A 26,039-nucleotide genomic window follows, 5' to 3' on the forward strand; every position below is an offset into this window, starting at 1 on the left:
CTAGATTTATGGCTTCTGTTTCGTCCAAGTTCAGCTTCTGCTCATTCTCCTATTGTTCTACTTCCTCTGTGAGACCCTCGGGTAGCATTGTGATCTCATCGTATTCCTCATATTCTTCTTCATCTACGCTATCCGACTCATTCGTTTTGCAACATGTCATGACATTTAAGGTTGCTTTTTTGTCTTTATTACTTAAAAGGAATTCAAAGAGAAATATGTTAGTATAAAACATGCATGCAACAAATAAAACAGTTTTAATAAACCAAGGCTTTCATTAATTTGAAAATATTTAGAAGTACAAACTGTGGTCCTGGCTTAGGTCAAGCCATTTCCGCTTTTGAAAACATTACGAGGTACGTAAGTGACAAAGTGGGTGATCAATCGGGCCTCGACCGACTCTGCCTATTTTCAAAAATAAATTCATCTTTCTCTACCGAAGAGCCAGTAGTGGGGTAGAGTTCCAGTTGGACAGTTGCTTGCTCGGTTCTGCCTCTCTGATGCTAGGTGCTTCGGCACTTTCTTCCAGAATCACGGAGCAATCTTCCTCTTGGAATAGCATCTTTATCCCTTCTTCAATGTCAGTATCCGCCGGCTTAGGCATTTTGTGGGGGAATGACTAGTATAGATTTGGAATAGGTTTGCAGAGATCTGGGACCTCTTGTTTTTTCTTGGCAGGCATCTCTTTCTCTGTTGGGATGTAACCAAGCCCAAAGCGAAAATTATCTTAAAGGATAGGAATAGGCTCAGTGATGCCCTGCAAATTCTTCCCTAAACCTTTTTCGGGTTCAAACCCGTTTAGAATTATAGTGGAAGCAATCATTTTATAAACCGCTGGCATGGGAGTTTCCATGGAATCTATCTTGTGGGCTGCTCCCACTAACTCTATGACATGGAAATCCATTCCTTTGGGTGCGGCTTTAATGTCAGGTACAAAATTGTCTGGATAATTCTGCATGCTGGCTTCTCCGTGGACCAACACATCTTCTCCTTTCCAGACACATTTTACAGATTGATGGAGCGATGATGGTACTGCCCCTGCCGTATAGATCTATGGTCTTCCCCGAAGCAAATTATAATTGGACTGTATTTCCATGACTTAGAATTCAGTGGTGAACTCAACAGGTCCTATTTGAATATCCAAATCAACTACTCCAGTGGCGTCACAACATCCTCTATCAATTACTCTTATGTTAGTGTGGCTTTGGCAAACCTTTCCAAGGTCATACCCTAGCTGAGTCAAGGTGGATTCGGGGCAAATGTTAAGTCTTGCCCCATTGTCAATCAACACCCGGGTTACCACTTTGTTGCGACACATGATAGTGATATGCAGCGCTTTGTTGTGATTTATGCCTTTCTTGGGCAACTCTTTTTCTGTGAAGGCAATTTGATGCTCCTCCGTACCATGGGTGACCATTTCGGCCAGGCTTTCACTGTTTGTTCCAGCTGGGATGTGAGCTTCCTCCGACACCTTCATTAGAGCCAGGCGGTGTTGGGGTGAGCTTTGCAGTAATGCTAGCACCGATATTTAGGCCGGCGTCTTCTTTAAATGCTCAACAATGGAATATTCTTTCGGCTACATTCGGTACTAAAAGTCTTTAGCTTCACCTTCAGTGATAGTCCTTTTCTGATAACCCTCCTTTCGGGGTGCCCCTTGGGCCAAGTCTTTAGGAGTGTAACATTTCCCTGATCTTGTAATACCATGTGCGACAGCAACTTGGATTACAAACTCATTTCGAGGTGGCGCTGGAACTACCTGAGCAATGTGTCACACCCCGACTTTACTAGGGTGTGATGGGCACCCGACCCCATATTCGGAGCCGAGCGAACCCGCTGACTTTTATTACTTATATAATTCTTTGAACCTCTAACTCAAGTACACATAATAAAGCTTACTGAAATATTCTTTTTGTTGCTTTCAAATCAATAAAGTCTGCAACTGTGTAAAATTTATATCATAATACAAACTAACTCTCGATACCCACGACTCTGTCTGCAAAGTCTCAAGCATCAATCCAGAAATCCTAGCATACAAGCTCTGACTCGGCAGCACTCCCAGGAACAAGTGGGGTCTACCAACTTCGCTAGAACCTCTTCTATACTAGCTTCTGCTCGTCTGGGTGTACCTGCGCGGCATGAAACGCAGCCCCCGAAGAAGAGGGGTCAGTACGAGCAATGTACTGAGTATGTAAGGCAGGAACAGTAACATAGCAAGAAATGTGCGTATGAATAATAACTGCATGGAAACATAGAACATGTCATAGGATAAAAGAGTAACTTGTACATATGAGTGCCGCTGAGGGCGAATACCATGCATGCTTATCTGGTCATGTCATATCATATCTTATCATATCATCTCATATCATATCATATCGTATCATATCATGTCATGTCATGTCGTATCAAAGCGCCGAACAACGTCGGCTCGCCCACATAGCGCCGAAATACGTCGGCTCGCCCATATATCCCGCGTCCGGGCATCCCGCGTCCGGGATGATAACGCCAGCTGACCAGGAGGCAATGAAACATATGTCCCTTCCCCTCCCCCATATATCCCTTCCCCCACCCCATGCACATAGACATATCTCATATACATATGTCATATAAGCATGCAGGAGAGCCCAAAGAAAATCATGTATCCATCGGAGTGACGTAAGGTCGGTAACCTCCGATTACATTATGGAGTGACCAGGATCGTCATGTCTCACCTTGAAAGAACGATAATCATAAGGCGAGACTATCAACGGAGAATAGCATTAAAAGAAAACATAGAATGAAATCATGGACATCATAAACGTCAATTCATATGCTTTGAAATCCTTAGAAAATAGGGTCATAACCAAGGAATGGAATTAAAGATCAAGATCTAGTTTGATACTTCCATACTCATATTGAATCCTTAACTTGAGACTCTTAGTCATGGAATCGTTCTTGTCATACTCATCATAGACATTTTCTCTTCCTTAACATCATCGTTACCATTGTCATCATAGAAATATTCTCATTGGAATAGTTACAACACTTATCGTTTGATAAACGGAACAATAAAGAAAACTCCGGGAACAATGGGCCCACCTCGGGTCAAATGAGGCGGCGTACACAATTTACGTACGTTACATTTTATGACGTCACTTGTGAGAGTTTTAAGGTAGTCGGGTCTCATTTGTGCAAGTTCTAGATATTTAGGCAATTCTTTCAACTATTCATGAAATATCTAATTCAATTCTACTGAATGAAAAAGGGGCAAATTTAGGCATGGATTCCGGAGAATTGGGTTGTCCCCGAGGCTCGTATCCAATCCTATTATGTCTAAGACATGCCAAAGAAGGAAGGGTAAAGCCTCACATACCTTTTTCCGCTTCTTACGCTCCTCCAAATTCAAGTTCCAATTTCTCCAAAATCTACATTTGGTCACATTTACCAAACATTAATTAGGGCATTTAGAAGTGGATTCTTAAAGTAACACTTTGTCTACCGAAATTTCGGCAGCATTTCCCCTGTAAATACACCGTCCCCAAGAATCTATCTTGGCCAATTTCAATCAACAACAATCTGGGAATTCAACCCGGCCAAATTACCAACAACAATACCAACAAGTATTCTAGCAACACTTCAATATTCAATTCTATTCAATTCAATTCCTTACAATCTTCCAACCACATCCCTTACCTCTAAATCCATGAGTTACGTTCACAATCCACACACTACGATCCCTTTCATACAAACATAAGAACCATACTATTATTACACTAACTTCTCCAATAATCGCAACCGATTTCCATTTCACTTTAAACAACTAAATCTCCATTTAACATTATAGAATCTATTACAACAACCATTAGAATGCCAAGTAAAATTAATTCATTAATTCATTGTTTCCATACAATTTTCACACCTACACGGCCAAAGCTACAACTTCACTTCCACACAATCACACCTTCATGTTCATCATAAAAGTCACAACACAAAAATCAAACCACTAAACAAATTCAATTCATTTTTCTACACATACACTATTCCATTCGGCCACACACACACATGCATATTTCCATGGATTTTCATATTTTCTTTACATTACCACAACAAGCAACATACCCCACGGCTCATCGTCCACAACATAATTTTCATGAGTTTCATTTACTCCTACACACTACAACATATACAAGCATCCATAATTCATGAGAAAAAGGATTGAATCTCACCTTTCCCACTTAATTCCTTCTTCCGCTAGAAATGTGTTTTGCGAAAATGAACGCTTTGCTTGCCCCAATGACCACTTCACGTTATAGAGGACCTTCTGGTTAGTAAGAAAGCTTGAGAAGAAATAATTCTTCTTGATCAAAAATTGGGGGACCATATTCGGCCAGCCCCCCTTGGCCGAATGGTTGCCCCTCTTCTTTTCTCTCTCTCTTTTCTTTGTAAGTTGTTAACTTGGTTGATGAAATAATCATCTTCCCTCATATATATATATATATATATATATATATATATTAGGTCCCTCCAATCACAAAATAGCCACATGCTCCCTTCTTTATTTTTCTAGAGTCTTCTTAAAATTCATGGCAAAGATGACTTATTTGTCATCCTTTTCATTCCTTTCTTCTTTCCTTTTTCTAGAATCTTCCTCCATTTTCTTGAAATTTTCTTAAATAAAAAGATGACCACTTAACTTATCTCATAAGCTTTGTCCATATGTCTTATTATTATTTTGTCCACCATTTACCTATATATACACTTAAGCCCCTCGACTTTCCTCAATGTTACCATTTACCATTTTGCAATTTCTCCTTTTTGCCCTTAACCTTTCTCAATATTTTCGTCCAATAATATTCATAAATAATATTCATAACCAACTTGTGTACTAAAATAATTTTGAAAATGGGCTCGCCCTTAACTTTCCACGACGACTTTGAAATATCCAAACGTACAAAATACTGGCTATAACATCCTCCCCCCCCCCCCCCCTTTAGAACATTCATCCTCGAATGTTCAACTGAACTTATGGGATCGTATAACTTTTCGGAGGAGGGGGGGGGGGGGGGGGGGGTTCTCCTGTAGTGGTTCTTTTCCTTGAGCCCGTTCTTTGTCTTTCACTCTTTTATTTCATTCTTGGGCACTGCACTCTTTCCTTCCTTCAAAAGTTTTCAAATTACTAATTGTTGATACTTTCACTATAACAATCATTGTTATCCGGAATATCCTTTGAATCTTATCATTTCCTTTATCATCGAACTCCTGGGTCTTTACTCAAGTCCTTATTTTGTCCACATTTCCACACCATTCCATCCACTATTCGTCCTTTTGATACGCTCAAATTACACCTATTAATGGTATAACGCGGACGTTGTCAAATATAGTAACCCAACGAGGTTGGGGTCGAATCCCACAGGGAATATGGTGTGAAAAGGTTACTAAAATCGCAAATGCTAAGTTCTAGGTCTAATGTCTTAATCCGATAATTTGTGTAAAAGTTGGTTGTTTCTATGACTAATTGCTAAACTATTGCTTTGGTGGAAATTTATGGTAAGAGAAACTAAGGTTGTGTCCCCGTTAGATAGGGTGTATGATCATGGGTATTGATCTTGATATACTTCTAATGGATCATTATATGAATGCACTTAATCTCTATGTGAATCTCTATTATTTCCCAATAAATAAAGATTATGTCTTTCTAATAAAGATGAAGAATGAAGAATAATTAAACCCTAATAATCCATTATTTGTATATCAATCACAAAACACCCATCATTGGGTTCACAACCCTAGGAAGGGGATTTAGTTACTTATGACAAAGAACAAGAAATAAGAAATTGAAGAATTCATAATTGCTTACTTTGGAATAAAAAGGAATTGGTAATACTTGAATTGATGTTTGAATCTTCAAAAACTAGAAAGAAGTTTTTGTTCTAAGTCAAGAGACAAAAATATAATGAATGATGAATATTAAAACCCTACAATGACTATTTATAGGTTTTGAAATTACATAAGTTACAGATTTTGCACTTCAGTCCCGTCATGATGAAATACGGTCCGTAAATCACTTTACGGACCGTAAAAATGGTTGACGCCCTCGTCGTCTTCTCAGCTGTGTGGAACTTAACCTTCCAAAATACGGACCGTAAAGTGGTTTACGGTCCGTAAACTTCTTGGTCGTCTTTCACTTTGCTAATCTCAGACTTTCTGCCAGACGCTTGAATGACTAAATACGTGATGGAATACGGACCGTAAACTGAAATACGGTCCGTAAACTGAGCTCGTAAATCACCATCTTCTCAGCTTGACTTTCTGTTTCTGAACTCCTTTAATACGACCACGGAATACGGCCCGTATTGTAGAATACGAGCCGTAAACCTCAATTTACGACCTGGTTCTGCACTTCAACTGTGATTGTGCCAAATCTGTTCCTTTACCTGAAAAACACTAAGAAACACGTAAAATCACATCGACTTGCTTAACAACAAGTAAAACTTATAGCCGAAAAGTATCGATTTTGGCGTAAAAATCATGCCACATCAACACCCCCAACGTAAAGTATTTTCTTGTCCTCAAGCAAAACATACCACGCAACGACTCAATCTAACACCTAGATATCACAGAATAAAAATGTCTACATCGGTTTTGCCTTGGAACTTCTGGCATGCATGTTTTCTTTCAACTGACCACCCCAACTGTCTATTGTACAGCAATATTACACACTTTAAGAATGTTATGACTAACCATGACGCTTCAATACATGACATTATATTATCGAACATATTATCATGCATACAAACATTATTTTCGGCGGTCACTTTAGTTTGTTCAATTCTCATCCTTATGCCCTCACATAGACCAAAGAATGTCCCAAAACACATATATACGACAAGAATGGGACGAGGATGAACGAGAAGAGAAAAACACTCAACACTCACAAAGAATTCATATTCACACATGCAAATACCATAGGCTTGCCCTTATTTTCTGTGTTCTCATCCTAGGCTCATTCGGTTGTGATCACATTAGGACTTGTTTCGGCTTGTAATGTAGGCTTAGGGACGGGTAGGATACTTTTTGGGTATTAGTGACTCACCCTCCTTGACACTACAACATCTCTTTTACCCTGATTCGCCTCTTTTCTTTCCAGCCCTGTCTTTCCTTTAACGTTTTCGACCTCGATGTGGTTTTATTCCTATCCAACTAGCAATTCTTTTTGTGTTTCAATTTCCTAGTTTATTTTTTTATTTTTTTTTATATATAGTATCAACTACCACATTGACTCTCTACTAGCAAACTTCACCACCCCCAACCTTTGTTCTCACATCTACTTCACATTTAATTTACCCCCAACTTAGGCGTTTTGCCTCGTCTATCTAGTAGCATCAAGGAGGAAACGGGTGCGAAGGTGGATAATTTTCACAACGGGTGAGGTTTCAATCGGCTAGCCAAGAAAAAGGGTCAAAAAGGCTCAAAAGGGGAAGACTAGTGATATTTTCAGCTTTTGGTGAGGCTTATTTAGGCAAAGTAACTTATTAACACAAAGAAAGCCTAAGATCATTTCACAACCAAACTAACTTTCGGATTTCAAACAAGACTAACCGGGCATGTTCTAGATTATACATGCGTGAACAGGACAAAACTAACAACTCACACACACATCGGCATAAGGATAATCATTTTTACACTTGTGGCCTCCTAAGTAGTCATTCATCACACACAATACCCCAATAATCACAATGTCATATAAAGAATCAATCATGTCAGACACTAACTGTTCTAAGTATACATTTTTCAAAATTTCTGAGGGGTCCAAAATTTTCAACAAACCACAACACATGCCATCAGTTACAAAGTAGCACCAAATAAGTCAAAATTATTCTACTCAACCTAAGCAACATCCTAAACATGCCAGTTTCAACAAAATAAACCCCCCTCAGGAAAAGAATTCTGGCAAAGAAAAGCCGAGGGGGTTCCTAAACACATATTTACGCTACCCTACTATCAATTAGTCCCACCCCCAACTAAAAATCAAGCACTGTCTCAGTGCTTCAAATATAAGAACAAGGGAGCGAGAAAAAAAATACCTGAATGCTGTGAACATCTCATGGCTGGCCCGCCGCATCCGGCGGCTGACTTGAGGACTCTCCAGGTTGGCGCTGCGGCTCAACCAATAACTGAAAGATCTCCTGCTGCAGATCCTTCTTTTCAGTCTTTTTTAATCTCCTGGCCAAATCTTCTGGGTCCTCAGATGACTCACTGACCCTCTTTCCAGTACCCCGAACAAAGGGTTCAGCATCCTCCGTCTCCTCCTCAGAATCAAGCAAATCCAGCACCTTAAACGTAGTAGGCAAAATGGCCCGTGGTGCTGGTGCTGGTGCGGCTACCATCCCGTGCATCTTGAGTGCGTCAAGCTCCTTTTTCAGCTTCTCCAACTCACTCCTCAAAGAACTAGACTCCCCACCGGGTGCGGTCTGCTCTCGAGTCAACAATCTTGCCTGAAAGCTGTCTAGTAGAGCCTGATACACCTCGTGCTTTTTGTCAAACTCCGCACGGATCTCTATGGTTTCCTCAGTGACCAATTGCTGCACTATCCTCGCCACCTTCGGCCTGAATTGTTGCAAGATTTTGTCTACTTGCCTTTCGGTCCGCACCGCTTTGATTGCGATTTGGCTGTAGTTAGCAGGGCTGAAGTGCAGCAACCCCACCTCTGGATCAGCAGGCTCGGCTGTCGCAACAGCAGTGGCGGACCCCGAAAGAGGACCCTGTGTGGCCGGAGGTGGTGGTGGAGGTCTTGCCTCAGAAATACCAAGTGTGGCCGCGGCATCCTGTGCATGGAAAGTATCCGAAACACCTATCGTGGGAACCTCAGGCCCAGTAGTAGCAGCACCAAACTCGGACCCTACTGGATTAATCCCATAAGCACGGCTCGGACTCAACTCTAACTGAGTGTCGTCGTCATCACCGGACTGATCCGCCTCCCGGTCCTTTTTGCTTACCGGCTTGTTTTTTCTCCAATCCCCTACATGTGCGGCTGTAATGGTACCATCCCACTCTGGAAGCGGAATTATTCTTGCCCGTCGACACAATGTCGTGATAAGGCACGGAAAGACCATGTTCTGGTTGGGCTTGTGTGCCCGGACATGCAGCTCCTCAGCTATTAGTTCCCCAATATCCATCGGGTATCTCGACATGAAGGAGGCAATAGTGACTGCCTGATTTGTGGAAAGGGTATTATATGCCTGTGTTGGAGTGATCCTATACCGCAGCAAGGTCCACCAAAATTTGGCCTCTGTGGACAAACAACTTTTAGTGATTTTGACCTTCCCGTCGTTAGTCCATTTCTTCTCATGTGGCTCAGATGTGATAAGTGTTGCAGTCCATTCCTTGACGGATTTGTTGTCCTTCCTATCTCGTTTGTCTACGAACAGGCTCAGATCAGTAGGAGCCACAAAGTCATCACCAAACAGGACCCTGTTGATGGCTTTAGCGGAGATATCAACCCGGGAGTTTCGGACCGTCACATTTTCCAGCATTGGGATCTGATGCCAAGCAAGACTTGGCTTTTTCATCGACCTCAAGACGGCCCCATAGGATGCATAGAACTCCCGCACAATATGCGGAGCATATTCTCCCGGCTCATGAGTGAATGCATCTAATTTGTATCCTTTGATGGTATCATCCAGCTGTGGGTGAGCTGAAATACCATCGAAAATCAGTCGTCGTTCTTCAAATATTTTCCTCGACGGCTGCCCACCAGTCTCAGACCCGGCCATCCCTTGGTCATACAACTCGTTTGACCCCTTTACCGAGAACCGCAGTTTCTCCTCCTCCAGCCGTTTAGTCCTTACGACCAGCTTGCGACCCTTAGGTGGCGTACCATCAGTCGGATCACTGCCCTCACTCAACCCTACTGAGTCACTCTCTGGCGGAGTTTGGGTGGTAATCCCCCTGCTTGATGCTTCGGCGTCGAAATCCCCCTCTCCAGACTGGGAGGCTTCCGACGTAGATTTGGACGGGGTCATAGGTGAAGGCTGTGACGTGATTGCCGCTGTGTCTTGGGTGGGGCCCCCCCTGACTTTTGGTGGTGGTATCACCTCGGCGTACTCGGATCCTGACTGTTCCCCTTCCGAACTGGAAGGTTCATCCATCAATCTTGAATCCGAGCGCGCCTTCCTTTTCTTGCTCGTGCCTGGGGCCCCCGCTTTGGTCGCTTTCCTTTTCTGACCCATTCTTGCAAAAGACACCACATATTAGTTACCATGGAACATCCAACCAAAGATAGGATCGGGTGACTGCAACACATATGTTCTGCCTGTGGTCGTAAACACAAAAGACGGACCGTAAACTAGTTTACGGTCCGTAAAGTGTGATCGTAAACTGGGCAGTTTTCTTGTTGACCTTCTATTCATTCATTAAAACTTAAATACGGACCGTAAAGTGAAATACAGTCCGTAAAGTTAGGTCGTGAACTGCTCTTTACTTGTGATAACATTTTGTTCATTCAGACACGTTTAAATACGGACCGTAAATTAATACGGTCCGTAAATTAAAGTTGTGTTACGTACCACAGACAGACACACTTTTCGCTTTTAAAATTTCATTGCACATCGTGGTTTCACATTGTGTTCGGGGCTTAGGTTACTCAGACTTCACCCATTTTTTTACCAATTTCCATAATTCCCGCAGAGTCAAGCCAATGGTGGGCAGACCAAAACTTCAAATTTTGAATTTTGGAGTATGGAATTCCCTCCAACCCATTTTGGTTTAATTAAAAAATGACCCACCAGAATTTGAAAGAATTAAACATATTTTATCCCCCACAAGATCATTAACCATGGTATCAGCACTTAATTTCACAACCCAGTCTAAACAATCACTTACCACCAAGTTCAAGTTCACAGATAGAAAAGAAGAGTGGGGAGCATGAGTCATAACTTTCAAAGATGAATCAGACCACTAGAAGCACAGAATTGTAGTTCACCACTCCAATCACACACGAAATTAAAACTAGGGCAGAGGAAGATTTTGAATTCTTGGTGAGATGGGTCAGTTGGTGGATGGGGTTTGTGTATTTATTGTAGGTAGGAATAGGGAAGATGATGGCTTAATGTAGGAAGTAGTGGGGATGAACGGAAGTTGAAAAGGAAGACGTGAAGATGGAGGGAGACATAAAGGTGAGGAGAAATAATGGAGGGAAGTTGATGCGGTGATTGTTTGTATCTGCCCTTTGGTTTAATTTGCGTGTTATTTAAACCGCTGCTTTTTTTTAATCTCTAAATACGGTCCGTAAAATAGTTTACGACCCATATTTAGAGTGGTTATGATGGCAGAACACTGAAATGCTTCATGTTAGTTTAGGATCAGGTTTACGGGCCGTATTGTGAAATACGGTCCGTCCTCCATGATCGTGAACTAGCATATTCATTACAGTGCTCACTGTTTAGTCACATTGTTAAATACGCCCTGGTTTACGGGCCGTATTGTGAAATACGGTCCGTAAACGTCAGGCGTATTTTGCAATGTTGAGAAACAGTGTCTTACAACTGAACTTACCTGCTTTTCAGCAGACTTTTTTCTGTGATATATTCCTGCACCAAAACAACCATTATCCTATATGTAAAATCAAACAACAAAGAGAAATAAGCATTACACTTGGGTTGCCTCCCAAGAAGCGCTTGATTTAACGTCGCTGCACGATGGTGGTGACCAATCACTCCTTCTCTTGGTACACCAGATCATTGTTCGTTCCGAGGTGTTTCAACCTGTAGCGATCAACAATCCTATCCTCCGAAACCATTCCGTGGTAGTGCTTCAATCTCTGCCCATTCACCTTAAATGTCCGAGTACCATCTCCGGACTTCAATTCAACTGCGCCATGGGGCGAAGCACCTACCACCTCAAACGGACCAGACCACCTAGATTTGAGCTTACCCGGTAGCAACTTCAGCCGAGAGTTAAACAGTAATACAGAGTCGCCTTTGTAGAACTCTCGCTTCAGAATCTTCTTGTCATGGTATTGCTACATCCTTTCTTTATAGAGGGCTGCACTCTCATACGCCTGGTACCGAAATTCATCCATCTCATTTAATTGAAACAACCGCAGCTTGGTTTCTTCCTCCCAATCCATGTTCAGCTTCTTCAGCGCCCACATAGCTTTGTGTTCAAGTTCAACCGGCAAGTGACAAGTTTTCCTGAATACAAGATTGAAGGGTGAAGTCCCAATTGGAGTCTTAAAAGCAGTCCGGTATGCCCATAGAGCATCATCAAGCTTGCGGGCCCAATCAGTTCTATTGGCATTCACTGTCTTTGCTAGAATACTTTTGATCTCCCGATTGGACACTTCAACCTGTCCACTTGTCTGAGGGTGATAAGGCGTTGCCACTCTATGCTTTACACCATATCTCTCCATCAGTCCCGCGAATGCTTTATTGCAAAAATGGGATCCACCGTCGCTGATTATCTCCCTCGGAGTACCAAAACGAGTAAATATGTTCTTCTTAAGGAACCCCATAACACTTTTGGCCTCATTATTGGGTAAAGCCACCGCTTCAACCCATTTTTACACATAATCCACAGCTACCAAGATGTATTGCATTCCACCAGAACTCACAAAAGGTCCCATAAAGTCGATCCCCAGACATCGAACACTTCCACCTCCATAACAAAATTCATAGGCATCTCTTGTCTTCTGCCGATATTCCCTTGCCTTTGACATTGATCAAAGGACCGCACCAAAAGATTAGCATCATGAAAAATAGTTGGCCAATAATAGCCGCACTCAAGTACCTTAGCTGCAGTCCGGTTTCCACTATGATGACCCCCAACAGGAGAGTCATGGTATGCCTTTAGAATTGCCATCACTTCACTTTCCGGGACACAACGCCGAATGATGTTATCAGCGCATGTTCGGAACAAATAAGGCTCATCCCAATAGTACTGCCGAGCATCCCGCAAGAATTTCTTCTTTTGGTAAGTTTTGATATCATCGGGAACTATACCTGTTACCAAATAATTGGCAATATCAGCATACCACGGTGCCACCTCCATCGACACAGCCAACATCCTTTCATCTAGAAAAGTATCATCGATATCAAGCTCATCAGAAGGTCTCCCAGCTTCTTCAAGCCGAGAGAGATGGTCAGCCACCTGGTTTTCAGTGCCTTTTCGGTCTTTCACCTCGAAGTCAAACTCTTGCAGCAAGAGCACCCATCTAATCAGTCGCGGCTTTGCTTCTTTCTTTGCCATGAGGTATCTCAAGGCTGCATGATCGGTATACACCACAACTTAGAATCCCAACAAGTAAGCCTGAAATTTTTCGAAGGCAAACACAATGGCAAGCAGCTCTTGCTCCGTCACTGTGTAATTCATCTGTGCAGCATTCAGCGTTCTGCTAGCATAATAGATCGGGTGCATAATTTTATTGTGCCTCTGCCCAAGCACAGCACCTATTGCAAAGCCACTAGCATCACACATCAGTTCAAATGGTAGGGACCAGTCAGGAGCAACAATAATAGGAGCAGTAGTAAGACACTTTTTTAACTCCTCAAACGCCTTCTGGCACTTCTCATCAAACATAAATTTAGCCTCTTTTTCAAGAAGCTTGCACAATGGGTTGGCAACTTTGGAGAAATCTTTGATGAAGCACCTGTAGAACCCAGCATGTCCCAAGAAACTTCGGACACCTTTGACTGAGATAGGTGGAGGAAGTTTGGAGATCACATCAATTTTTGCTTGATCGACCTCGATTCCCTTTTCAGAGATTTTGTGACTGAGGACGATTCCTTCCTTCACCATAAAATGGCACTTCTCCCAGTTTAGCACCAGATTGGTCTCCTCACACCGTTTTAGCACTTGACCCAGATGGCCAAGACAGCCTTCAAATGAATCCCCCACCACAGAAAAATCATCCATGAACACCTCCAAGAAATCTTCTACCATGTCAGAGAAGATTGACATCATGCACCTCTGAAAAGTGGCTGGTGCATTACACAACCCAAACGGCATCCGACTGAACGCAAATGTCCCATAAGGACAAGTAAAGGTGGTCTTCTCCTGATCCTCCAAGGCGATGTTGATCTGATTGTAGTCCGAATAACCATCAAGGAAACAATAGTAAGAACGCCCTGCTAACCTGTCAAGCATCTGATCAATGAAGGGCATAGGAAAATGGTCCTTGCAAGTGGCTATATTGAGCTTGCGATAATCCATGCAAACTCTCCATCCGGTGACAGTTCTGGTCGGGATCAACTCATTCTTCGCATTCGGCACAACAGTAATGCCGCCCTTCTTAGGAACACATTGGACCGGGCTCACCCATTTACTATCAGCAATCGGATAAACCACGCCTGCATCTAGCCATTTGATGATCTCTTTCTTGACGACCTCTTGCATATTCTCATTTAGTCGCCTCTGATGTTCTACACTTGGGTTGCTGCCCTCTTCCAAATGAATTTTGTGCTCACAGATCCCAGATGGGATACCTCGAATATCTGCTATGGTCCAACCAATAGCACGCCTATACTCCCTCAATACCTCCAAAAGCTGCATAATCTGCTCCTCAGTCAATAAGGCTGAAACAATCACCGGTAATGTATTGTCCGGACCAAGGAACTCATATTTCAGGTGAGATGGGAGCTACTTAAGCTCCAACTTAGGTGGCTCAATGATCGAAGGCTTTGCTGGAGGAGTTGTTCTATTTTCCAGATCAAGATTCAGCTTCTTTGGGTGGTATGTGTATGAGCCCAACCCAACAAGTGAATTAACTGTCTCCTCATAACCTTCCATGTCTTCAGCATCGAAATTCATCAAAATACCAGCCAAAGCCTCACCCAAACTCTCTTCTTCCATCTTGAACTCCACTGCTTCGTCAATAACATCGAATGAATCAATTACCGAAATACTCTCGTAAGCACTTGGTAACTTCATACCTTTGCTAGCCTGAAAGGTCACTTCTTCATTGTTGACTCGGAACTTTATTTCATTTTTCTCAGAATCCATCAGAGCCCTCCATGTAGCAAGGAAAGGTCTCCCTAGAATGATAGGAATGTCCCGATCAACAGCACAGTCAAGAATAACAAAATCAGTTGGCAACATGAAATCACCAACCCGCACAATCACATCATCAACCACCCCAACAGGTCGTTTGATAGACCTATCAGCCATCTGCAATCTCATTGTAGTGGGCCTTGGCACCCCCAAACCTGATTGTTTATATATAGCAAGGGGCATCAAATTTATACTCGCCCCATTATCACACAAAGCGCGAGCAAAATCATGGTGAATGCCCCAGGATCTCCCTTTTTCTGCACAGTTGTAGTCCAAATGATGGAACTCACAGTGTGAGTCAAACTCACGGTGTCATGCTGCACCGTTTTCTTCTTGGTCAGCAAATCCTTCAAGTACTTCGCAAAACTCGGCATCTCCTTGACAGCTTCCAAGAAGGGAAAATTTAGAGATAACTGCTTCAGCTGGTCATAAAACCTCTTAAACTTAGCATCTTCCTGCTTCTTTACCAACCGCTGAGGAAAGGGAGGTTTAGATTGGAAAAGCTGTGTCAAAGGGCGGAGAGCCCCTTTTACAGCTTGCTTGCTCGTGTTATCAGCTTCCCTAATCATTTCTAGAATATCAGCAACTTTCCTGTCAGTAGGAATCTCATCAGTAATAATGGGTGCTTCAGACTGCACCCCATTCTCTTCATCTATCGGCTCAAGATCAATCACCTTTTCAGCAGCTCCCTGTATTGTTTTTCCACTTCTAGTAGTGATGGCAAACACATTGTTCAAACCGCCTCCCCCATTCTTCGTATTTGGGATGGTGTCACTTGGAAGTCCTCCCTTTTTAGGAGGGTGCTGCTCTCTAGAAATATCCCTCATCTGCGACTCAAGCTTCTGAATTGCCGCTGTATGAGAACCCACTGTTTCTGTCAGCCCAGATAAAGTCCTTCGAGACTTCGATTGATTTGCCAGAATCTTCTCAAGCATTGCTTCAACTTTCGAACTACCCTGCTCTGATGACTGCCCTTTCAGTGGTATATAAGGATTGGAACTCTTGTTCCCAAAATTGTTGCTGTTGTTGTAGCTCCCTTGGTTCGCACCACCATAATTATTGTTGTAGTTCCCGGAGTTGTTGTAAGCACCTTGACCTTGCTGAGGTCTCCATTGATTCTGATTTTGATAGCCACCTAGGTAATTCTGTCTTTGATAACCCCCTTGAGAGTTATTAACATAATTTGCATCTTCAACCTGCATAGGTGGCCCATCAAGGAACGGACCATCTTGAGCACGGTACATCCCTTTTGGCAGAACTAAATCATCCTCACACACATTTACTTTTTTGATTTGAGATTCATCGAACTTCTTTGTCAGCAAAGAAATATTTGTTGCCAGTTCTGCCAATGTTTGCTGGGTATCCTGATTCTCCTTCACTATATTCTGGAACACAGCACTACCATACGGTACCACATCAGCATTGTTCGAGTGCCAAGCCTGATTATGAGTTGTCAGCTTGTTAAGTATGGTGGTCACTCGTCGAAAGGTTTTGTTCATAAAACACCCATCGGCTGCAATGTTAGCTACTGACTGTGACACTAGATCTAACCCTCGGTAGAACTTCTCCATCAATATATTTTCTGGAAAACCATGATTTGGGCTCTTTTGCAGATATTCTTTGAACCTCTCCCAGGCTTCATATAGTTGTTCCCCCGGTCGCTGCTTGAATTCATATATCTTGTCTCGAATCTCCGCCTTCTTGCTAGGGGGGTACCACTTTTTAAGAAAAACAGCTGCCATCTCTGCCCATGAAGTAATCGAATTTTGGGGTAGCTTCTTGAACCATGTTCTTGCCTCTCCAACTAAGGAATACTTGAATAACCTCAACCGAATAGCATCTTGTGGAACATTGTTCTGGATGTGATTAGCACACACATCCACAATATTCTGCAAATGACGTTGAGGGTCATTCTCGGTAGAGTTTCGAAAGTACCCCTCAAGTTTCAGCAGCTGATAGAGAGATGAGTCAATTTTCATAGTAGCCGCTCCAACTCGAGGTTGAACAATGGCGGATGCATAGTCCTCCTCTTGAACCAGTTCAGCAAAAATATTCTCATCATCAGATTCTTCCGCTTGATTGTTCAACCGATTCACCTGATTACCCGCACGCTGATTTTGTTGATTTTGATTCATGTTCACCTGGTTTACACAGAGTAGCAAACAAGGTGTGATGGAATAAGCAAGAGACTTTACTCAAAGCAAACACTATTTAGTAATTTCAAAACCGTATTCCCCGGCAACGGCGCCAAAATTTGATACGCTCAAATTACACCTATTAATGTATAACGCGGACGTTGTCAAATATAGTAACCCAACCAGGTTGGGGTCGAATCCCACAGGGAATATGGTGTGAAAAGGTTACAAAAATCGCAAATGCTAAGTTCTAGGTCTAATGTCTTAATCCGATAATTTGTGTAAAAGTTGGTTGTTTCTATGACTAATTGCTAAACTATTGATTTGGTGGAAATTTATGGTAAGAGAAACTAAGGTTGTGTCCCCGTTAGATAGGGTGTATGATCATGGGTATGGATCTTGATATACTTCTAATGGATCATTATATGAATGCACTTAATCTCTATGTGAATCTCTATTATTTCCCAATAAATAAAGATTATGTCTTTCTATGATTTTTCCAACTATAAGAAAGTTACCATGAAGAGCGTTTAAACATGCCAAGTACATTCTTCTTATTCCTAAGTGAATTTATTAAACAAAGTTTAAAGCTTTGAGTTCTTGTTAATTATTCTTATCAACCCTAATTATTTTCCCAAATAAATTAAGGTGTATGGCATTAATCAATGTTTGCAACCATTAATTATGGATGAAGAATGAAGAATAATTAAACCCTAATAATCCATTATTTGTATATCAATCACAAAACACCCATCATTGGGTTCACAACCCTAGGAAGGGGATTTAGTTACTCATGACAAAGAACAAGAAATAAGAAATTGAAGAATTCATAATTGCTTACTTTGGAATAAAAAGGAATTGGTAATACTTGAATTGATGTTTGAATCTTCAAAAACTAGAAAGAAGTTTTTGTTCTAAGTCAAGAGACAAAAATATAATGAATGATGAATATTAAAACCCTACAATGACTATTTATAGGTTTTGAAATTACATAAGTTATAGATTTTGCACTTCAGTCCCGTCATGATGAAATACGGTCTGTAAATCACTTTACGGACCGTAAAAATGGTTTACGCCCTCGTCGTCTTCTCAGCTGTGTGGAACTTAACCTTCCAAAATACGGACCGTAAAGTGGTTTACGGTCCGTAAAATTCTTGGTCGTCTTTCACTTTGCTAATCTCAGACTTTCTGCCAGACGCTTGAATGACTAAATACGTGATGGAATACGAACCGTAAACTGAAATACGGTCCGTAAACTGAGCTTGTAAATCACCATCTTCTCAGCTTGACTTTCTGTTTCTGAAATCCTTTAATACGACCACGGAATACGGCCCGTATTGTAGAATACGAGCCGTAAACCTCAATTTACGACCTGGTTCTGCACTTCAACTGCGATTGTGCCAAATCTGTTCCTTTACCTGAAAAACACTAAGAAACACGTAAAATCACATCGACTTGCTTAACAACAAGTAAAACTTATAGCCGAAAAGTATCGATTTTGGCATAAAAATCACGCCACATTACCTTTCACTTAGTTCATTTGTTCGTAATTCCTTCTTAACTATATGTTTGTGTTGTAGCTGCGCGTCCATTTTCCTTAAGCGTTTCGCTACCTTGTTCCTAACACAGAATCATTATAAATTTTTACTCTCCCTATCCTTGTCCATCGAACCTCTAACTATATTAATATAGTCACACATCCATTCCTTTATAGGTCTCTCATCTCAACATAATCGCAAACCTAAGCTTTCTTTACTGAGGTTTCTTACCTTTCACCTCCTTCCGACACTTTGATCTCTTTGTTTCCATCTACTCAACTATCGTTATACTAGAATTTCCAATCTTAACCTGTAGTAAAATAATAACAACTCACTTTACCACACTTGTACCGTTTACTCTTGCTATTACTCAAACTTTGGTATCCTTACTCGGTTGATGCCTTTTATACCGTAGCTTCGGTTGTTGGGACTCACATATCCTCTAATACAATCATGCGTGGGATACCCTACGCATCCATATATATATATTTACTAGCAACTAGCCCAAAGAATACCTCCAACCACTGTTCAAGCCTATCCTGATTCTAGGGCTGTAATGCACCTTCTGTTCCTTCACCGAGCTAGTCTGCCTCGTCCTACGCGTCTTCCTATGGTCTCCAACCATTCCGTATATCCTAGTTTTCCTTAGACTACCCTATCTTATCATTTGTCTCTTATGTCTCAATTTATAGAATTTCTTGCCAACTTCCCAGGGGGTCACCCATCATGGAATTGCTCCCACCTGAGCACGCTTAACCCAAAAACTTCACTGGAATTCGGTGGCTTAATGCTGATATTTTCGCGTCCGCTTCCTCACATGACCTTTATTACATGTTCTGGAGCAAGTCGAAGTCTTACAGATTCCGAAACATTTTCGTAACACGTCCTTTCTTTTATAATTACCGTTTTGCCCTTCTTGATTTCCAATGTTCACCTTCCGCCTGTGTGTATGGCTACCTCCTATCCTGGACTTCCAGATTCCCGATAGTAGTGATCGCACCTTCATCGCCACGCCAGACCCATAAGTCCTTTAGAACAACACATCCCATTTATTGTCTGTTTACGGCATTCCCTTTTTCCGCGTCTCTTTCTATTAAGCGTATCTATTCTAGTAGAACCTCCTCTACCACTCCTACTATTCAAAATCTAGACGTAGCAAACATCGACAATACTTCGCAAAACATATGGCTATATGACATATTCCAGCCATCAGAACTTCCAGTTCCAAGTAACAGAACAGATATCCAGACTTACCTCTGTGACTTGCCATATCGTCACTCGCCTTTTTCCGTCGCTACTGGACGTCTGCGAAAATTAACGATTAGTGTCAGGAATCTTGTTTCCTATGACTTGGCTCTATCGCACGATCTAAGACAGAAAGAAGGTCAACAATCCCTAGATGCCCCGCAGCCTCCTGTTTATAAATGTGGCCGGCTTCACACCCATAAACAGGACTCTACTGGACACGACTTTGCAGATAACCCTTAGACCGACCTGCTCTGATACCACTTTGTCACACCCCGACTTTACTAGGGTGTGATGGGCACCCGACCCCATATTCGGAGCCGAGCGAACCCGCTGACTTTTATTACATATATAATTCTTTGAACCTCTAACTCAAGTACACATAATAAAGCTTACTGAAATATTCTTTTTGTTGCTTTCAAATCAATAAAGTCAGCAACTGTGTAAAATTTATATCATAATACAAACTGACTCCCGATACCCACGACTCTGTCTGCAAAGTCTCAAGCATCAATCCAGAAATCCTAGCATACAAGCTCTGACTCGGCAGCACTCCCAGGAACAAGTGGGGTGTACCAACTTCGCTGGAACCTCTTCTATACTAGCTTCTGCTCGTCTGGGTGTACCTGCACAGCATGAAACGTAGCCCCCGAAGAAGAGGGGTCAGTACGAGCAATGTACTGAGTATGTAAGGCAGGAACAGTAACATAGTAAGAAATGTGCGTATGAATAATAACTGCATGGAAACATAGAACATGTCATAGGATAAAAGAGTAACCTGTACATATGAGTGCCGCTGAGGGCGAATACCATGCATGCTTATCTGGTCATGTCATATCATATCTTATCATATCATATCATCTCATATCATATCATATCGTATCATATCATGTCATGTCATGTCGTATCATAGCACCGAACAACGTCGGCTCGCCCACATAGCGCCGAAATACGTCGGCTCGCCCATATATCCCGCGTCCGGGCATCCCGCGTCCGGGATGATAACGCCAGCTGACCAGGTGGCAATGAAACATATGTCCCTTCCCCTCCCCCATATATCCCTTCCCCCACCCCATGCACATATACATATCTCATATACATATGTCATATAAGCATGCAGGAGAGCCCAAAGAAAATCATGTATCCATCGGAGTGACGTAAGGTCGGTAACCTCCGATTACATTATGGAGTGACCAGGATCGTCATGTCTCACCTTGAAGGAACGATAATCATAAGGCGAGACTATCAACGGAGAATAGCATTAAAAGAAAACATAGAATGAAATCATGGACATCATAAACGTCAATTCATATGCTTTGAAATCCTTAGAAAATAGGGTCATAACCAAGGAATGGAATTAAAGATCAAGATCTAGTTTGATACTTCCATACTCATATTGAATCCTTAACTTGAGACTCTTAGTCATGGAATCGTTCTTGTCATACTCATCATAGACATTTTCTCTTCCTTAACATCATCGTTACCATTGTCATCATAGAAATATTCTCATTGGAATAGTTACAACACTTATCGTTTGATAAACGGAACAATAAAGAAAACTCCGGGAACAATGGGCCCACCTCGGGTCAAATGAGGCGGCGTACACAATTTACGTACGTTACATTTTATGACTTCACTTGTGAGAGTTTTAAGGTAGTCGGGTCTCATTTGTCCAAGTTCTAGATATTTAGGCAATTCTTTCAACTATTCATGAAATATCTAATTCAATTCTACTGAATGAAAAAGGGGCAAATTTAGGCACGGATTCCGGAGAATAGGGTTGTCCCCGAGGCTCGTATCCAATCCTATTATTTCTAAGACATGCCAAAGAAGGAAGGGTAAAGCCTCACATACCTTTTTCCGCTTCTTACGCTCCTCCAAATTCAAGTTTCAATTCCTCCAAAATCTACATTTGGTCACATTTACCAAACATTAATTAGGGCATTTAGAAGTGGATTCTTAAAGTAACACTTTGTCTACCGAAATTTCGGCAGCATTTCCCCTGTAAATACATCGTCCCCAAGAATCTATCTTGGCCGATTTCAATCAACAACAATCCGGGAATTCAACCCGGCCAAACTACCAACAACAATACCAACAAGTATTCTAGCAACACTTCAATATTCAATTCTATTCAATTCAATTCCTTACAATCTTCCAACCACATCCCTTACCTCTAAATCCATGAGTTACGTTCACAATCCACACACTACGATCCCTTTCATACAAACATAAGAACCATACTATTATTACACTAACTTCTCCAATAATCGCAACCGATTTCCATTTCACTTTAAACCACTAAATCTCCATTTAACATTATAGAATCTATTATAACAACCATTAGAATGCCAAGTAAAATTAATTCATTAATTCATTGTTTCCATACAATTTTCACACCTACATGGCCAAAGCTACAACTTCACTTCCACACAATCACACCTTCATGTTCATCATAAAAGTCACAACACAAAAATCAAACCACTAAATAAATTCAATTCATTTTTCTACACATACACTATTCCATTCGGCCACACACACACATGCATATTTCCATGGATTTTCATATTTTCTTTACATTACCACAACAAGCAACATACCCCACGGCTCATCGTCCACAACATAATTTTCATGAGTTTCATTCACTCCTACACACTACAACATATACAAGCATCCATAATTCATGAGAAAAAGGATTGAATCTCACCTTTCCCACTTAATTCCTTCTTCCGCTAGAATTGTGTTTTGCGAAAATGAACGCTTTGCTTGCCCCCAACGACCACTTCACGTTATAGAGGACCTTCTGGTTAGTAAGAAAGCTTGAGAAGAAATAATTCTTCTTGATCAAAAATTGGGGGGCCATATTCGGCCAACCCCCCTTGGCCGAATGGTTGCCCCTCTTCTTTTCTCTCTCTCTTTTCTTTGTAAGTTGTTAACTTGGTTGATGAAAAATCCATCTTCCCTCATATATATATATATATATATATATATATATATATATATATATATTAGGTCCCTCCAATCACAAAATATCCACATGCTCCCTTCTTTATTTTTCTAGAGTCTTCTTAAAATTCATGGCAAAGATGACTTATTTGTCATCCTTTTCATTCCTTTCTTCTTTCCTTTTTCTAGAATTTTCCTCCATTTTCTTGAAATTTTCTTAAATAAAAAGATGACCACTTAACTTATCTCATAATCTTTGTCCATATGTCTTATTATTATTTTGTCCACCATTTACCTATATATACACTTAAGCCCCTCGACTTTCCTCAATGTTACCATTTACCATTTTGTAATTTCTCCTTTTTGCCCTTAACCTTTCTCAATATTTTCGTCCAATAATATTCATAAATAATATTCATAACCAACTTGTGTACTAAAATAATTTTGAAAATGGGCTCGCCCTTAACTTTCCACGACGACTTTGAAATATCCAAACGTACAAAATACGGGCTATAACACAATATGTGTTGTCTCTAGTGCAGGGATTAATACCTTGAATTGTGGACATTCTTGTAGGGATAGTGACGCTACTGTGCGTTCGAGTTCTTTCATAGAATCGCGGATTGTGCGCCTTCCTGCGACCCAGTCTTCTTCTTTCTCAATCATGTGGATCACGTTGTTGCCATAGTTTGGCAAAGGATTGGTGTTCACATTTATAGGAGCCGTTTGGAGCATAATTTCTTTTCGGTCAATTAGATCCTGTATCTTTTACTTGAGATTAATGCAATCCTCAATATTGTGACCTATGCCATTGGAATGATAGGCACATGTTTGGCCAGGTCGCTAAAATCGATTCTTTGGATGGACGGCCTTTGGCGGAGGCACTTGAATCATTCTGGCCGCACTAACCTTTTGAACAAATTGGTCTGAGATTCCATCAGCGAAGTGAATACCCGAGGGGGTTTGTTCTCAAAGTTGGGACGTGGCGCATTATAGGCGTTTGGTGGGGGTTGATTCTGGTAGTTATTGGGCTGGTTATTTTGTGGGGTACGGTAAATGGGTGGGGGAGTCTGATAATTTGGTTGTGTAGCTTGGTAATTTTGGGGAGGTGATTGGAAGGCATTTGGTGGAGCTTGGTAGTTCTGGGGTGATGATTGGAAGGTCGGTTGCGCGTAATATACAGGCACTGTGTTGTAAGGGGTGGGTAAGTAGGTATTTGAAAGAGGTGAAGCATATGCTTCCATCGGGAAATCTTCTCTTCTTTTGGGTTTAGGGGTGTGGGATATGCTAGCCACGTCTTCTTTCTTCTTGCGCATGAACCCCGTTGAACTTGAACTAGCGAATTTTCCAGTTATGCTCACAATTCGATAGATTTTGAGACCGTCTTCTATGGCCTCGCCCATTTTGACCAATTCAGAAAAAGGTCTCCCCACCATTGAAAGCATTCTATAGTAGAAGTCCATCTCTTATGAACGGATAAAAACCAACACAAGTTCTTTCGCCCATAGGAGGTTGTACTCGGGCGGCCTCCGTTCTCCACCTGCTTGCATATTCGCGGAAGTTCTCGGTGTATTTATGTTTCACTTTCTCCAAATAATATCTATCCGACACCGTATCCATATTAAAGCAGAATCTTTCCATGAAAGCAACAGCCATGTCCTCCCATGTGACCAAACGGCATATATCTTGTGCCGTGAACCATTCCGAGGCTTCCCCTGTCAAACTCCGGCTGAACAGCCTTATGATGAGCGCTTGATTGTCTCGGACACTAACCAATTGGTCGCACTAGGCCTGCAGGTGCGCTTTAGGATTGCCCGTCCCGTTAAACAATTCAAATCGGGGTACTTTGAAGCCTTCGGATAAATCCAAATTGGGATGCATGCACAAATCGTCATAGCTCAGACCTGTGCCAGTGAGGGTAGTCCTCATAGATCGTTCCACATTGCGGTCATCTTCCGCTCAAGACTTTCTTCCTGTTTTTCCTGTTCAGCCTTCCACGCCTCTTCCATCTCTTCATAGTGGTCAATTTCTTGATCGGGTAAGAAGGTACCTGGCATGACAGGCGTGTGGAAAGAAATAACTGATCGAATTCGAGTAATAGGGGTAATTGTTTTAGTTGGTAGTGGGGTGATGCTTGGCTGTATAGCGATGCTAGGGTAGGTATTTTATGGTGCTAGGTAATAGGGGACAGAGTGGGCGGTCCCGGGAATTTGGTTGGTGTTAAATGGTGGTGGGATGTGACATGAGGCACCAATGTGCCCATCAATCGGGATTATAGCGTGGTGGTCATAACAGACCTAGTGGGGAAGTGATCTAGGAATGGTGAATTCAGAGATGGAAAAAATGGTGGAGGCCTTCTTTTTTTAGCAAGGGCCTCTCAGGCAGCATTAGCAGCTTTGTTTCGCGCTACTTCCTCTTGAAGATGGGCGATTTTTTCAAACATCATTTTCATGACATCTTCAGTAGGTGATGATTCGGGCAGCTCACACAGAGGTGATTCCCTGAGAGCAATGTCAGTACGAGTAGCTTCGTTCTCTAAAGTACCAGTCATTTTCTTTTTGCTTTGTCTTGTATGGATAAGGATGCTATTATAGCTTTAGACCTTGTGAAGTATGCCAGTGTGAACACGAATCAACTTTTCTTTCTATAAGAAAAGAATAACTCAAAGGCAAACAAAGTTAGTTTCGTTAGAATAGAGAAAAGAAAAGCAAGATATCGCATATAAATGGCGGTTTAACATTTAGCACATAAATGGTCATATGTTTGATTTTAAATGCTCAATTGATCTTTTGTACCAGGTTTGGGGTACTTGGGCTTTGTTTGAGTGAGGGGGATATAATATTTAAAATATATAGGGACCGAGACTTACGTAGACTACCTACGTATTCCTCCGCGGCAAGTCAGCCATTCCATAGTTCGGTTTACATCAAAATAAACTTAAACCTAGCCGTGACCAGGCCTGATAGGGGCTTCCTCAGTATCGCTCCTTGGGACATGAGGTCGGAACAGTTCCGTTTACACAAAATAGGGGGGGGGACAAATCTGTGTAAAATATAAAAAAGGGGATCCCCTAAAACTACCCAAAAAGTGACCTTTTTTTTTAGGTCAATATAGGTTGTTTGTCCATTCAACCTTTCCTAGCCCTACGGCTCCTAAA

General features: G+C 41.7%; 1 non-coding gene across 1 annotated transcript; it reads left to right on the forward strand.

The window, feature by feature from the left end:
• The first annotated feature begins 16,605 nt into the window (after positions 1-16,605).
• LOC132642995 (small nucleolar RNA R71) lies at positions 16,606-16,711 on the forward strand. The gene has a single exon (XR_009583459.1). It is a non-coding gene; the product is annotated as a small nucleolar RNA R71 (small nucleolar RNA).
• The last annotated feature ends 9,328 nt before the right edge of the window (positions 16,712-26,039 follow it).

The sequence above is a fragment of the Lycium barbarum genome, chromosome 5 (assembly GCF_019175385.1).
Source record: "Lycium barbarum isolate Lr01 chromosome 5, ASM1917538v2, whole genome shotgun sequence".
Lineage (NCBI taxonomy): Eukaryota > Viridiplantae > Streptophyta > Magnoliopsida > Solanales > Solanaceae > Lycium > Lycium barbarum.